A 9785-nucleotide genomic window follows, 5' to 3' on the forward strand; every position below is an offset into this window, starting at 1 on the left:
CCAACAAGTGACCCTTGTTTTGGCACGAACCAATATCATCAACGCCCATTACATGAATATACACTTTCACTCAAAACTAATCTTTGTTTTCTTATGGAAAGCCTTTGTCATTATTCCATCTCAAAACCAATAAATAATGTCTGTATAAATTAATTAGAAACACAATTATAAACCCATAGTCACACATGATCATTCATATCATAATCACACAAATTACATTCTCTACACGAATAACATAATCACACATATACTATTTTGTATCGTGCATATAAAGCCAAAGAAATCATACGAGATCATTCAAGCTTTAAGTCACGTCATTGCACTTCAAGCCATTTCACCACTTCCCATAACACAGTTTCACATAATTCGATACAAAGCATGCATCATCTTTCCCCGATTATAATTCATCGTTATATGTAAAATCCTTCCCGACCCATGTATGGCTAATCAAGACCTCGTATCACACAACTTGTACATCAAACCCTTCACAACTCATCATGGTACTCCCATAACCCAACCCACACAAGATAACATTTAACAATCACACATATTAGACATTCATTTGCATATGATTAGCGGTTAAACACATTGTCAAATGCATATTTCAGCCCAAAACTTATCTAAAAGAGCATACATGCATAATACTCATCTTAAACCTTGTTAACTCATTCTCACAAACCTATGCCTACGAAACGATCACCATCCCCTTTATTTCGATCCCTTTTTGCTAAATTGCAAGCTCAACTCTCAAACCTGCCCCCCCCCCAAAATATATATATATATATATATATATATATATATATATATATATATATATATAAATACGATAACTGATACGCAATAGTTTAGAAGATCAAACAAATAACATTCTCAAATCCATCTCTAATATAAATCTAGACGTCCTCCTCCGACCCTACCAATAGCTAGCTATTTGTGGGCTAAATCTTTAATTCATGACTAGCATTGCTTAAAAAAGGTGCGAGTAGATAGGCAGCAACGTGCAAGGAAATCTAGTTAGTGGTAACCATACAAACAAAATAGCAAATACCAAATCAACATCCACAAGACCTTTAGTATTAATCCTTTCAGAAAAACTAAAAAGAGTTAAGCCGGGGTTATAACGATCGATGTCGCCTACTCTATGATGTTGCGCTCATCCCAGATTGGGCACCTGCATGTCGGTTTCTTGTTGATCCACTCTGCTCCACATGTATAACAAAACTCATACCCGCACCTGCGATGCCATTCCATGTTAGAAACTGTATTTACAAGCTGCAATCAAATCAAGATTTCTTCTTTTCTCACATATCAAACATGAGTGTTCATTATTTAAAATGGACTCCAAAAAACTGAAACTCGAACCAAACCGAATTTGAATTACAAATACGAATTCTGCTCAACTTAGTGAATCGGGTTAGCTTCCAAACCAATTCGGTTTCAGTCAAATTTGTCATTTTCGAATGTTTTCGAACTGAATATTCAAATTTGATTCGTATTCAAATTCACTTTCAAAAAACCAAAATTTGAATACTCCAATTCTAATAAGGCTATGCGTAGTGGAGGGGCTACAAATTGGGGCGTTTTGCGCCGTGTGGCGCCCAGTCAGCAAAGGGTGAGAATTTGTTTTTGGGGTGTAATGGTGTAGGGGCTACAATAGTAATATAATAATATATATATATATACATATATATATCTCTTACACACATATATATAATAATAATATAAACAAACAAAACAACAGACATGCTGGGCGAGAAATAGATCCCACCCCCGCCCCTTTTCGCCCCAATATCGCCTGGGGGGGGCGGTGTTCCTCCAACTTGTCACCCCTTTTCGCCCAAATTATAGCCCCACTACACATTGCCTAACCAGAGAACCGATTCGATAAAGACCCCCATAATATATAAACATACCCAAAAGATAACTATTTTAGTGTATTTCTCTTAGGACATAACTAACAAAAGAAGACTTAATTCTTTTTTATTATATGATAGACTGACTATTCATTAACAAAACAATTAAGCATGGATAAACAATTGATAAGGCAGTCAGAAGAGATAAAAACAATGAACATCGTGTTGGCAGGTTAAACCCGAGACGGACGTGTAAATTTTATACCGACCCAAAAATCAAGTCACAGACATGAACCAAGCACGGCATGTATTCTCGGGTTGACACTAACAATAGCTGTTTAACCCAAAAAAAAAATTAAGTGTTTTTTGCATAGTAATACTTTATATAATTTGCATTTTTTAAGCAATTATGGTTAAACGATGCCATATAGTTAAAGTTATTGCATAAAACACACTAAAAAATAAATAAACGAGTTAAACGGGTCAACCTGCGAATCCATCAGGTTGACACGAACACTGCTCGTTGTTCACGGGTTCAACCTAAAACTGACCCAAACCCATTTAGGGCAAACCTAAACCCGTGAATTTCGTGTTAGGTTTGTGTGAGAAACTAACACGTCACACCCCTAAATATACACCATATGAAAATAGGAAAAAACTATACCTGCAAGAAATATGATAACACCCTTCAGCAAGTTCAACCAAATTCTTGCATTTGGTACACGCACGCCACTGGTTCCTTGTGGCAAGTGACTTGAGTTTCGCCTCGTTAGGAGACCGATGCGGAAAACACTTCATGTAACGCTCGCAGGTATAATCATCATGCCAAGGTACTTTACAGTTAATACAAAAACGTCGGTCACATTTAACACACTTTCTCATTCCCGGTCCCATAGCAGCGGCGGATGATGAACCGAGAGTGTACACCATGTATTCTTGAAGCTCGGTTTTCGACATTAAAAACGAGCAGTTAGAAAACGGGCAGTAAACTTTATCTGCTGGAGGAATAGAAGCTTCTTTGACCCATAAGCTCATAATATCATTTAACTCAGACGTTAAAAACTGCTTGCAGCTTTCGATTTCAAGTTCGGTCTTGCAATTCTCATGTGGACATTCAGGCAGTTTTCCTTGAAGTAATTTAGCTTCAACATGCTTTCTCATACATGAAAAACAGTATCTGTGTAGACATTTGTTGACCGAAAACATTTGACCGCTGTAGATAGAGTCAAAGCATATTATGCACTGCTCAAGTAATGTTTTGCCAGATATGCGGTTTGCAAATTTGTTGGCTTCTGATTTGATTGCGTCTCTTGCTAGTTTATGAGCAAACTTGATGTTGTTTTGCCTCTCGAGAATCGGACCACAGTAAGCGAATTTCCTTTGATCAACTAATGTTTGGATTATGTGGGTTGGTGGTTGCCCTTTGCCAGTGAGCTGCATTGACAAAGATAAGATTAAGTAAAAGGTAATAAAAGCATACTTGCAGAATAATCAAACGGTCTATGTCAAACTGGTGGTAAGGGTTATCATAACAGATGTGTGTCAAGTTATGATCATAGACATGGAAGCAAAATAATCAAATACACAAATTACTTTCAGTTTGTAGTGAATCGAGAAAATACAATAAGAAAAATTAATAATCTAGTACTAGGGCCAAGCTAGACTCATTTTGACTTATCAGAGTTCGAGCTCAATCTCGACTCATTTCGAGCTCCTTTTCTAAAGCTTAAGCTTGGCTTGTGAGCCATTTTTTCAAACTCAAGCTCGGCTTTTTTTATTATTGGTTAATTACTAGATATACATTTTTAACTATTTTGATAAAAACCTTAACGAGCCTAAGCTCGGCTCGTGAGGTATTTTCTCAAACTCAAGCTCGGTTTTTTTATTATTTGTTAATTACTAGACATACATTTTTAACTATTTTGATAAAATCTTAACGAGCCTAAGCTCAACTCGAGCTCATTTGTTGCACCTTAAATGAGCAAAAGCTTGGCTTGAGTTAACCGTTAAGGCTCAACGAGCCTAAGCAATCTTCCCATACAAGACTCAAGTTTAGGCTCGATAATTAAACAAAGCTTTATTTGAGGCTCGGGCTCAATAATGCTCGACTTATTTCGAGCTTTTTATCAATCCAAGCTCAAGTAACTCGTGAGCAACTAAACTAATTCACAGCCCTATAATCTACAAGCAAACAATGTTCAAGATTTCAATTTCATGCCCTACTTACATAATGATAAGCCGAGTCACTGTCACAATAAACATGAACCCGCTTCAACCCAAGACTAACCGCAACACTTAACCCCTCAACCAACGCCATAACCTCCACCACATCACCATCAACTCCACCACCATCACCCACCACCACCGGTTTCCCCAACTCAAAACACACAACAATCACACGAGTCACAAACCACGACACCAATCCCACCAAACATCATCATCATTCCAACACCCATAACCGTCTCATCACTCACCAACCCACTAACATAAACCTTAAAACACTCCTCACTCGTACACAACCCGTACGGCCTCTCAATATTATCACCGGTTTGAACCCACTCGTGTTCCGGCACGTGTTGAATTTGTCTAGCGAAGGCTTGGTCGTGGATGAGAAGGTTTAGATTGTCCTGCATTGTACGGGCTTGGGCTTGGGCTTGGGCTAGGTCGTGGTCGAGGCGTTGACGGTCAAAGTTGTCGACCCTCCCTAATATTATCACCGAGTTTCATTTAAGGAGAGAAAAGAAAGAAAGTAGAATTAAAAGAGAAGAGAGAGAGAGAGAGGAAAATGTGTCACTTTATTTCTTGTTCCTGAGTTTAATGAAAAATGAAAGAAAATGTTAGAGTTAATAGGTAGTTAATGTTATGCACACACAGTTTCTCTCATAATCTCTCCCATTTGAAAGGATGGGTATCGACTTAAGTTTTCTAGCATTTTCTCTCCTCTCTCCTCCCCTCGTTAAAAAATCTCTGGAATTCTTTCACATTTTCTTCTCATTTCCTTCCCATCCCCTCTTTAAATGAGACTCGGGAACACAGCGTAGTGTAAACTATTCCATCTTTTTGTTTTTTTAAATAATAAAAAAATGTGAAATTAATTTTTAATTTAAACATGTTTATTCACGCCAGCTTACAATACCGTATGACACCTTAGCACACTGTAAGACACCTTAGCACGCCATGCGACACCTTAGCACGCCATACAACACCTTACACATAGTATGGCATTAAAAATTAAAACACATTATGACTTAACACATCATATGACACCTTACGACATCATACAACAGTCATTGATCACCTCCACATTTCATGCCCATTCCCCTGCCCTTTTGTTGTCATCACTACTCATCGATGCTCACGGTTGTCATGTATTCGACCACATTCGCTAGCTAGTGTCACTTATCATCATCATTAATGTTTGCTCTTTGTCTATCATCCCTCCCTTTGGCCCGGCGATTGTTTACCATATACGTTATTGTGACACATGCTTATCTTTAATTGCAATATACCTTTCGGGTTCATTTAAAAAAAACATGTTTTTTGATTATGAATTGTTTTCTAAAAAGAAAATATAAAGAAAACGTCTTTTGAGAAGTATAGATAGAAAAAGTTATATGTAACTAAAAACACAATATAAATGTTTGCGATTTTAATCGGAAGAGAAAGTATCTAAGTCAAGAGTCTATGTCATGTAACTAATATATCATTCCTAGTTACTTTTAATTGAAGCTGCTGTTTATAGGCTCTAAATCGATAAGCATGTAATCCACACTACTTCAAATAACGATACCCAGTGCACTACAAACAAATGTTCACCAAGTACTCCACTACATGGTCGTGGGTATGGCACCTAACATTACGTTTGTTTGTTAGAGTGAAACTAAATCATGACTTATCGATTGTTGGTGTACGAAAACAAACACAACATAAATTAACTAAAACTCTAAAAATTAACAAGATTTATATGAACACGCAACAAAACTCATTAATCAAATTTCATTTAATCTCTTGAATAGGTTTCATGGTCCAAACTCGAGCATTGCCAGCAGAACCCGTCTATGTCGAGGGAGTAAGGGACTACGGAGTGAATAGTATGATTATTAGTATCTATGTCGACTATGTAGGCCTGACTTTAGGCTAGAAAAGCCCAAGAAATAAGAACTTAGGCCTGGTTTCTATTGGCCCATATTAGTGCAAGTCTTGAATTCTTGATACACTCAGCAATTTACTTCATTCACTTGTGTTAGCTAGGGCCTTTCCTTCGTTGGTTTTAGGTTTTGTATATATAATTAGCAGAATTCATCTGCGTGATATGGTGGGAATTCGGTATATGATTGTTTACAATACTACGACGTCTAATAAAAGAAAGTTACAAATATAACGATGCGAGTTACAAAATTGTGCTGTGGTATGGTACTACTTCGGTACTGGTAGTGAAAAAAATACCGAAACCTACTTGTATAAAAACAAAAAAAACCACAAAATATGAATACCGATATCAGTAACGATGTTGGTCAGACGGTATCGGTTCGGTAAAGAGTTACCTGTATTACAAAAAAAAAAAAAAAAGAGTTTGTGTACAATAGTTTAATTACATAGAAGTTCTCTCATCAACCAACTAAATAAAGCCATTGATGTACTAAAAATAATAGCAAAACTAATTTTCTATAAATTCTAAACAAATATACTACTTATTGTAAAATAAAAGTAACACTTGCTTCACTTATGAGTAAAATGATGACCAACTTCATTAAAAGAAACACAAAACCACAATGAAAATCATTCAAGTATCTGTCTAAACAAATAATCTCTAATAAAAAACACATCAAATATAGATTCCAAAAATCCGTTCCACGCCAAATGTTCACGAGAGTATTAAAAAGTCCAGTATTTAGTCTTATATTTTAGCCCACTCCAAACATAAAGAGTTGGCCACACTTGAAATTCCTCCATCAAACATACTTCAACCGCATATTCATATTCATCCTGGAATTATACAAACAAAAGAAAACAACACAATGGTCATAATGTTTATAAAACAATACCAACTGATGTAGGATAACAAACGATGGCAATTTATACCCCAAGACAGGATAAAACTTGTCAAGTTAATTCTTCACCCGCGCTGATTTTTCTTGACCCTAGCTTCATCTGAATTAATAATTTTAAACTGTATTTAGTAACAACGGGGGAAGAAAACATTGAATAGGACATAGCCCTAGAGCAAAATTTCATTTTTCTCTTCCCCTTTATAAAGTACCTGTATGCATAATGAAAACTATTCAAAAGAAGAAAAAAACATTAACATGAAACGTAAAATAACGATGCCCTAAATCCTAAATAGGTGTAAATCCCTCTAATAGACTTCCAGTGTGCTTGTGTACACCAAAACTTTTAAAACATGATCAACTAAAATTAAAATGACATGAAAATTTAGAACGAAAAAACAACTGAGACACTAACCTCGCATGGTGCCACGCATCCATATACATTAGGAACTTCAGGGTTCTTGTATTATAAGTAAAATTTTGGTAGTCAATCTAAAGTAGTATGAAGGATTGATAGAAGACTACCCTTGGCATACTTAGTATCCCTATATCACTTGTTCACTATATACACCCAATGGACCCAAAACCATAATGCAATCATAGCACAAAGTAGATAAAATGAAAAAGTGATATAAGGATACTAAGGGTAGTCTTCTATCAATCCTTCATACTACTTTAGATTGACTACCCATACATGATGCATACCCAGGGCATCTCCATCATTTAGACCACCATTTTCCTTTAAACATGAAAAAATAAATAAAATTAGCAAATTTCCAACACCCAATTACAAATCAATTAGAGGTAGAGGTCGAGAGGGGAGGATAAATATGACGACAGAGCTTACGTTGGACGGATGAAATCCTCTCCATATGTGACCTTCTGTTGCTTGAGTTTAAGCCCTGACTGCCAGCAATTAGGGTTTTAGAATAATATAATTTGGGGAAGGAAAGGAGTCAACTGTTACAATTAATGACTCACCTGCTCCATTTAGGGTTGCCGGAGTCTTAATCGGTGAGATTGGAAGGATCCTTTTATCCTCCATGGCAGCGGAAATAATGGGCGATGGAGACGACGTGGGAAGAAATTCATGGAACTTAGAAACCGTCCTCAACTGCCCCTCTAGAAGGTTTTCATGGGGTCAAGATTTCTCTAAATCTTCGTCCAATGATGGAAATTGATCAGGATAGCATTTACAAGCACCGGAAACAATATAATATATAATGAGATCGTACGACCATAATCACTATACCTTCTTTTTTTCTCAAATTTGTTGTGTTTCTTAGAGTTGAACTCGGGATCTTTTAGTTTTTAGAATGCACGTAAATCTACTGAAGTAACTGACGTCGAATATGTATACAACAAAACACATAACATTGATATCACCGTTTGGAACCAAAAAACGCATGCCAAAATCCAAATGTCATGTGTCATGACTTCAAACATTATGGACGAACGTGGATGATCACTTCGCTGATATTAGCCTCGCCAACTAGTAAGACAATTTGCTCACTCTTGATGTGTGCAATCACTACTGCCAAACATTCCAAGAAAAAACCGTGTATATCTTCATGTATTTTGCATATTGTTTAATATCAATTGATGTTGGCCTCCTTAAATATCTGATGTCGTATAGAGCAATAATACCTTAGCGGCTTAGCGTAAACAATAAATAAACAAACAAATAAAGAATTATAACAATAAATAAATAAATAAATAATTGTAACAATACATAAATAAATAACAGTTATACCTTTGCTAAAATAGATTAACTTACCGTGCCATATTTTTTAGACATCTTCAAATTCATCCCACGAATTATACGAAGTGCCATACGTAAGTTGACAAACAACCGACATAGACCATTTTTTTGACGTCTCTTCTAAATCATCCAGTATGCATAAAAACACATTCCAACTTATGTGAAGCCGACGCCTAAAAACTTCTCATCATAAATGAGGTTGTCACACACAAGACGTTCATTGGCGTCCTCACAATCCCGATCAATTGTACGCTGTCTAGTTATTGAGTGTGAACTTTCAGCATAATGGTTAACAACTTAACATATTGGATCTTGTAATACCCTAAAATTTAGAAACAGCTATTTTTTATTAACTTAATGTGGAAAATGTGATCCCAAAACTTCTTTGACTTTCAAGGCATAAAACTAAGTTTTACCAACCAAATACAACCTACATTGTATACAACGATTGAACGATATTCTTTAGTTTTAAACAAATATTGACAACCAATGTTGTTTTTGTTAAATTTTCACTCAAACAAGGATATGTGTGAGGTAACAAAACACTATTAATTAATATATTAATTATCTTAAATATATATAAACGAAACATTTAAAAGTACTTTGGTTTGCTTCATACCTCTTCTTAAACTAACAAATTATTTTATTTATTTTATTTATAAATAGAGGTCTCTCATATATATGATAAATATCAGCGCAACACGATATCCAGGACCCCAAATCAAAATATGATAAATTCCCAACTTGTAGCATCCCATAGGCTAATACAATAGTAGAATAATAACTTTGGCTGGTAAAGAAAATATAGTACAATAAGAAAAGAGGTGTATGTGAAACAGTGAAAGTATTTAAGATACTCTTGATAATTTGTGTAATATTTTTCATTATTTAATTGTTTGGGATTTACGTACAGATTGAGCCAGTGATTTGGTAAGGCTGAGGGGTGCGGAGCGCGAGAAAGGGCGCAAGAGGCGAGACGGTCGCGCCCCGGGGCGCGAGGACCACACCACCGAGGCGCGAGAGGGGCGCGAAAGGGGCGCGAGCGCGGAAAAAGAGGCAGGCGCCAGGGGGTTCGCGGGACAGGTTGAGCGTGAGGGGCATGGGGAATGGTGAAAAAGAGCC

The 9785-nt window shown here is 36.3% G+C and overlaps 1 pseudogene across 1 annotated transcript; it reads right to left on the reverse strand.

Annotated features, from left to right (window-relative positions):
* Positions 1-976: 976 nt before the first annotated feature.
* On the reverse strand, positions 977-6485 carry LOC143556655 (E3 ubiquitin-protein ligase RSL1-like; annotated as a pseudogene). Its single transcript, XR_013139411.1, has 5 exons — positions 6449-6485; positions 6347-6397; positions 4081-4557; positions 2518-3287; positions 977-1234 (listed from the first exon to the last, which is right to left on the reverse strand). The product of XR_013139411.1 is annotated as an E3 ubiquitin-protein ligase RSL1-like (transcript).
* Between the last annotated feature and the right edge of the window lie 3300 nt (positions 6486-9785).

The sequence above is a fragment of the Bidens hawaiensis genome, unplaced genomic scaffold (assembly GCF_021521415.1).
Source record: "Bidens hawaiensis isolate Kalapana, Puna unplaced genomic scaffold, B.hawaiensis_p1.1 tig00018666_1, whole genome shotgun sequence".
Taxonomy (NCBI): Eukaryota; Viridiplantae; Streptophyta; class Magnoliopsida; order Asterales; family Asteraceae; genus Bidens; species Bidens hawaiensis.